The following is a 7,031-nucleotide window of genomic DNA, read 5'->3' as shown; positions in this document are numbered from 1 at the left end:
TAACACCTCTCATAACACATTCCGTAACACTTATGCAAATACTCCTCGAACTGTTTTTTTTTCCTACTTGGTCCCATCTCTTCTCTAACTCTGACTTATGCAAATACTAACTCCATCGTCCAGTCTGTCGTTCAATCCAAACTTCATAACACCCTTGAAATTCCACCAACATCATCACAACCACGCTTTGTACTGGTATTGGCAGCAAACTTCATCGCCGGTCATCGTCATTGCTGTCATAGTAAGAATCTCTAAAACCTACACCCATCCATCCATTGATAACCACCAGTAACGATCGTTCTTCATCATTACCATCAGCAACTTTTCCTCCCGAGCTATCATCTTCCATTGAGAACACTTACCAGCCAACAAAAACAACTTCTAAAACAAGCCATCCTTCTAAAACAAAAACAACATCTTCCGTTCAACTGCAGGTTGTATTCTTCTTTACACATAGCAGCGACAACCACTTTCTGTTCATCGTCCTTCACAGCCCAAACTTTCACAAATGGAAACCTTTTTTCCTTTTCTAAACGAAACTCTTGAGCATACCTTTTGATCCTTGGTGAACAAATTCCAACACCATGCCTAAACTTACATAGCCGCAACAATATTCGCAATTTTTTTAGGTTATTTTGAAACCCTAAATATCCAACAGCATCGCATCATAACTTATGATCAAGACTCTCCGTGTTTTACTCAGCAAAAATATCAATTCCAAAAACTTCTAAAAATTACTCACCTCCTAGGTCTTGCAGATGAGCATCAACCATGAACATCAGCAACAATTTGTTCTCCTTTTTTTTTTGAACTAAAAACTCTCAAACCCTGGTGAAGACACACCAACGCAGCAACACGATCTGACAGACCTTCAAACAGCGCGCAATCTTCTTATCTCGAAAAACTTTCTAGAAAACTCAACTACAACAGCTACTCATTCCTTCTTTTTCTCAGACAATTAGCAGAAACCACCAAATTTTCTTTGTTTGCTCAAAACCCTAACCAAAGTTAATAAACTCTAATTTTTAGAAAACATCAGAACTTCGCACAACTTCTTCTCCTTAATGAAAACAATTCTCTAACTCTTTCTCCTTCTCCTCTCTCTTCCTCTCACCTTGCTCTGATACCAGATGTAGAAAATATGATACCAAAGACTTAATGAAAACACACACAAACTAAAACTCAAACAAACTCTCTTCAATTGATATATTTCGACTCATGGCTCAACAACCTATTGATATGATTAACAAACTTAACTCTCAAGATAAAGACACTTTCCTAACTTAATCAAACTCTAACAAAGACTGTTCTAGAATATTCTCACGTAAACAAACTCTAAAACAAGCAATACTTGCAACCCAAACAAACTTCTAAATACCGTACCATGGATCAACAACGCTTGTTTATCCATTCACTTCATGTCAACTGTACCAGTTGATCCAACCACATTGGATCAACAACACTTGTTTATCCCTTCTGTCTTCTTCATAGTATCTTGGTTTATTCTTCAACAAAACAGAACGACTTTGGCCTCTTGATATGAATGTGTCTCATGAAAGATTAGTCTCAGTTGTAAGGTTGGTGTAGTATGAATGGTTGTCAAAAATTGGCGGAGATTTTAATACTTTGATGATTGTAATGTAACCATTGTTAATTCTGTAATGAATCCATCTTGAATTGGTTATTACTGAAAATTTGAGGCTATGCCTTTTTCCGAAAAAAAATAATTAATTGTTTATCAGTCCCTAGTTTGTATGAAGGAATACAAATTATGTTTCCCCTACTACCCTTAAACTCTTTGGAGAAAATGACTTTAGACATAGACATTTGTAACAGTTGGGTCTATGGTCTTCAAGTCAACAAAAAGATTTTTCAAAAAATACAAAATATTGAAATTTTGAAGAATAATGGTGGAGTAGACCGTGATGACCTTTCATTTGTTTTTTTATGTCATTTGACATATTTCTTTGCTATTTGGAGTGATTTTTCTTCGCCATTTGGGGCGAGTTTCTGTTCAATTTGAGGGCGATTGAAACCTTGACCGCTGGTTCGTGACTTGCTATTTTTGATTCAAGAACATCAACAATACAACACGGTATTACTTAGAATCTGTTAGAGAACTGCTCAGTCGAACTCGCAAGCGTTGCTATCTCAAGCTTGTTTGTCAAGTTTAGTTGCCAAAACTATAAGTCTTAATTTCTAGTCTACTTATAGCTAAGTCTCGAATTAGGATACTAAAGTGAAGCTGATCTCTAGACTCCACGACGTTCATTATATGAAGATGAAGAACTACTCAAGGAACTGGTGGAACTTCATCGACAAAAGGTATGTGGAGACTTGAACTTATCTATCACTCAAAAGTCTATCTATTTTTGAGACAAAAGTCGTATTACTATATAGACTTCGATTATACACATTTGCTATTTCGAGACAAGTTTATCTCGCTTATCTATTTCTCAAAATATGTGTTGGTAAGCTTTCTCTTTATCCAAGTTCATCTTTACTCGTGACGAAAGTCATATTGATATTTCAATAACTTGAAAATCGCTTTGATGAAAATAGTTTGTGAATAACACTATATAACATCCTCTAAGAAAGTTTCAATGATTGAAATGGGAGTTTAGAACATGTAACTATCTTTGGATATAAACATAGTGTGTTCGCACATTATTGTATAATTCCGAAAAACCGGGAACCTAATGTATGCATACTTTTATTTGTACTAATGGTTGATGGAGACTGGGTAAGTATGCATACCCATACGCACACTAGCGGAAGTTCACGACTGTGAATTTATGCTGAGTTTGGAAATCAAATCCAACTCAATCCGGTTACCTAATTATGCATACACGTACACATACTGGAGAAGAAGTTCACACCCGTGAATTTCTGCTGAGTTTGGAAACCAAAACAAACTCAAATCGGGTTGCTTAAGTACGCATACTTAAATAGGTTACTTTCTAAAATCGATCTGTTCATGAACTCAAACATTTATATAATAAGGAATGCAATCTTTAGAAATCGTGGATATAATGTTCATGAATCGATTCAAGTGAATCAAACCGATTTTTCTTCGATTGTGTCTTGTATACTTCTATAAGATCTAAGAAATTGAACAACTCTCTAACTAGTTGTGGTGAAGATGAAGATGAATAAGGTTGATATGAAAGTGCTCGTATGGATAACCATTGGTTAACTATTGTTGAACCAACTAAGTGTACACGTTTAGGTACTGTTACTCAAACCTAAATGAAGTTATGTTTCATTTGTGTATGACTAGCTAATTTCGATCTAATGGTTGAAAGATATTATCTTGAATCTAATCCGGTTTTCATATAATGGTGAATATTGAATGCTTTGTTACTAAGCTAACATTGATTGCAAATCCTGATTTGAAATGTATATAAAGGAGAACTCTAGCAACTGGAAAAACTAATCCCCACACCTCTTGTGTGATATTAGTTGCAACTAGAGTCAATTTTCCTTTAACCTTAGGTTTTTCACGAAACCCTGTAGGTTAACAACTTGAAGACTTCATTGGGATTGTGAAGCCAGACCCAACTATTTTCTCTGTAGTTGCGTGATATGATCTTGTTGTTTCTATTGTGATAATTGCAATCATAAGATTGGCTTGAGATTTATATCTCTGATAGGCAAGATATAAAAGAAGTCACAAACATCTTCGTATCATCGTTTGTGATTCCGAAATATCTTGTTTCGTTAATCGATTAAGATTATTGTGAGGTGATTGATAATTCTAGGATGTTCTTCGGGAATATAAGTACGGGTTATCGACTGGTTCATGTTTACCTTGATTTATCAAAACACGGAACAAAAACTCGGATGTATTTCTGTGGGAGACAAATTTATCTATTCCTATAGACTTTTCTGTGTGAGACAGATTTGTTTTTCAAGTCTTCGACTTTGGGTCGTAGGAACTCTTAGTTGTGGGTGAGATCAGCAAAGGGAATCAAGTGTGTAGTATCCTGCTGGGAAATTCAGAGGCGTAAGTAACGCAATTGTACCTTGAATCAGTCCGGACCGAAGTTAGTTTGTAGTAGGCTAGAGTCTGTAGTGGCTTAATACAGTGTGGTGTTCAAAACTGGACTAGGTCCCGGGGTTTTTCTGCATTTGCGGTTTCCTCATTAACAAAACTTCCGGTTTGTGTGTTATTTCTTTTCCACATTATATTTTGTTATATAATTGAAGTATCACAGGTTGTGCATTGAATCGATCAATTGCTAAATCCAACCTTTAGTTGTTGATTGAAATTGATTGATCCCTGAACATTGGTCTTTGGTACCGTTCAAGTTTTATCTCTTATATTCAATCGGGCTCGCAAATTTCTATTTGATGATTACAGAACTAAATTGAGAGATACAAATATTAACTCTTTGATATACCTTTCTTAAGATTGAGTCTAACTGTCTAGTTGATTCTCTTGAAAGTATATTGGAGTTAGTCAATACAAATTGTTAAGCGAAATATTGGGTGAGGTTGTTAGACCCCCGTATTTTTAATTGGTTTCAGAGCAGGCAAGCACATTTAAGACCTCACAAGTCTGTGTTTGTAGCGATCTGACTCTATGGAAAAAAAAATTATCTCCATAAACGCGCCACCAGTCTTCGATGGCTCAAAGGTACGTGTTGTTAAGGGCTATGATCCCCGACTAATGCTACCTACATACTTGCCATGACTTTGCTTATCCTCTTTTTCAGTTCTATTCTTAACAATTCTTGTTTTCTCAAAGGGAGTTTAAAAGTCAAAATGATGGGTTTTAAGAGCTGGGTTTCGAGATTTAATTGTTTATTTTTTGTTTGAATCTGAATCGAAGATGATGAAAGGATCGGGTTTTGTTTGCTGTGATAATTGAGGATGATTGAATTAGATGGATGGAATAATTTTTTGGATGTTTGAATGATGATGTGGTTTCTACTACTAGGTCTTAATTCATTAATCATGATCAAAATTATACTACTGTACAGAGAAGATTAAACCCAGGTTGGTTGAACATTCTATATTCTAAGTTGATTTAAGGAGTAACTATAGTTGATTTATTAACTACAGTTGAGTGCTAAAATTGGAAGGAAAAAATGAAACTTAAGAAATGTGAACTGACAACCGATTCTGTCCGTCAATTTCGGTTGATGGAAACGTTGTCCTTTTATGAGGCTTGACCCGATCCTTTGGATTTCCATGAGGATTGCTCAAATAAGAAGGTTGTATTGATGAAAAAATGAAAAACAATCTAGGGTGAAGAGCCTTACAAAATTACATGGAGTATAAAACATTATTTCCAAATTGAATAAGATCGTTCTTACATCAATTTCTCTAAAAGCACTCATGGTAGACAATGGAGTACAAAAATTTGATTAACCATCACAACAAACTCATCAACAATTTTATGCCTAGATCCAATTGTAAATGTTGTCCCATGTTTCTCCTTACATAACTATCGTGTTATAGTAAATTGCATATTTTCTCGTATTTCATTGGACCTGCCACTGAGTTTAACATAACTTTAAGCTTCAAACTGTTTAAGTAGAACATGAGGCATATCCAAGCTATTCTGAAAGCATTCATAGAGTAATACCAGATGTCACGTGCATCCTTACAACACAAAAACGAAATGGTCAATTATTTTTATATCTTGTTTATAAAAATAGAGTTTCCACCATTTATTTGCATTTTGTTGACAAAAATAGCAGTTGTAAGGTTTGTCAAAAAAAAAATATATCCAAGGATACATGGTAAGGTTTGTCAAAACAAAATACAAAAATTATCCTTTTAACAAAAGACAAAATTTCCCTTGAAAATGGAACGAGTATTACACCTCTCATTTTCAGAAGACACAAATTAATATTTTGATGAATCCCTTAATTCCAATGAATTTTGGAAAATTGATGAATGTCATACGTATCTCAGGTTCACGAAATAAACGATTGTCAAAGTTTCTGGATGAAAATCAACAGATTCAAGATGTAACTAGTATTTATTTCAAAGAACTTGATACAACAAATGGAGCAATTCAATTGTTGAATCTTGAACATAACCAAAATCTCCAAAAACAGGAGTTGTCAATATACATAAAACTGTAACAAAAACTGGAGTTGCAAGTATTCCTAAAACTGTAAAAGATTGTAATATCTCTGAAAGTTTTTCTAGTTCCTCGAAGAAGATTACTCATAAAGTTTAGGAAACTAAGAAATAACTTCTAAGCAAGATTATAGTTGAGAAAAATGCCTTGAACCATGTGAAAATAACAATCATACCATATGATCCAAATGGGTTAGTTTTCCACCATATGGGAAGAGAGACATTTTATCACCTAAAAAAATAAACGAGAGAGTTTACTGTAAGCATTCTTTGAAGCCACAATGGTACATAAAAGGAGTAAAAGTATATCTAGATTACTTATATCCGAATACTCTAGTTACTGCGCCCATGATTGCAATGCAATGAATATCCATAAAAACCGAAACAAGTTTCATACCAAGAAACTGTTTCAACATAAAAGGAGTCTAAATGGAAACGAATATGGAAAGTATCCTTTCAGCTATATTGTCGAAAATGTGTTAATGCATGTACCTCATAAAAAAAAATTTGTTGGATGAACCGACAATATGATTAAATTTTCTCTAAATGAGATATGAAATTGTAGCCACCATTAAAAGAACATGACTAAGGTTTATGGTTAGGATTAAAGTATTGAAATAAGAATATAAATCAGAAATCAAGGGAAAAGAGTGTTGAATGGTTGTTATGGTTTAAGAAATACGTTAATTTTTTATTATTGTTTAAAATTTCCAGCCCACATGGAGAGAGAGGAAAATAATTAAAGGGGGAAAAGGAGAAGCATGGTTTAACATGTTAGGAAAAAAAACGGGTTTTGTTTTTAAAACCAAAAGTGCATGGACCATGATTTGATCCCTAGACCTATTTCCCACTAGATGTTTTTTCATTTGGATTGATGAAACATTAGTCCCATATAAACTAAAATATTAAGAGTTGTTAGACTTAAATGCCCTGAA

Source organism: Papaver somniferum, unplaced genomic scaffold (genome assembly GCF_003573695.1).
Source record: "Papaver somniferum cultivar HN1 unplaced genomic scaffold, ASM357369v1 unplaced-scaffold_23, whole genome shotgun sequence".
In the NCBI taxonomy this organism is placed as follows: domain Eukaryota; kingdom Viridiplantae; phylum Streptophyta; class Magnoliopsida; order Ranunculales; family Papaveraceae; genus Papaver; species Papaver somniferum.
The sequence above is the reverse complement of the archived record's forward strand: the minus strand, read 5'-3'. Positions refer to the sequence as shown.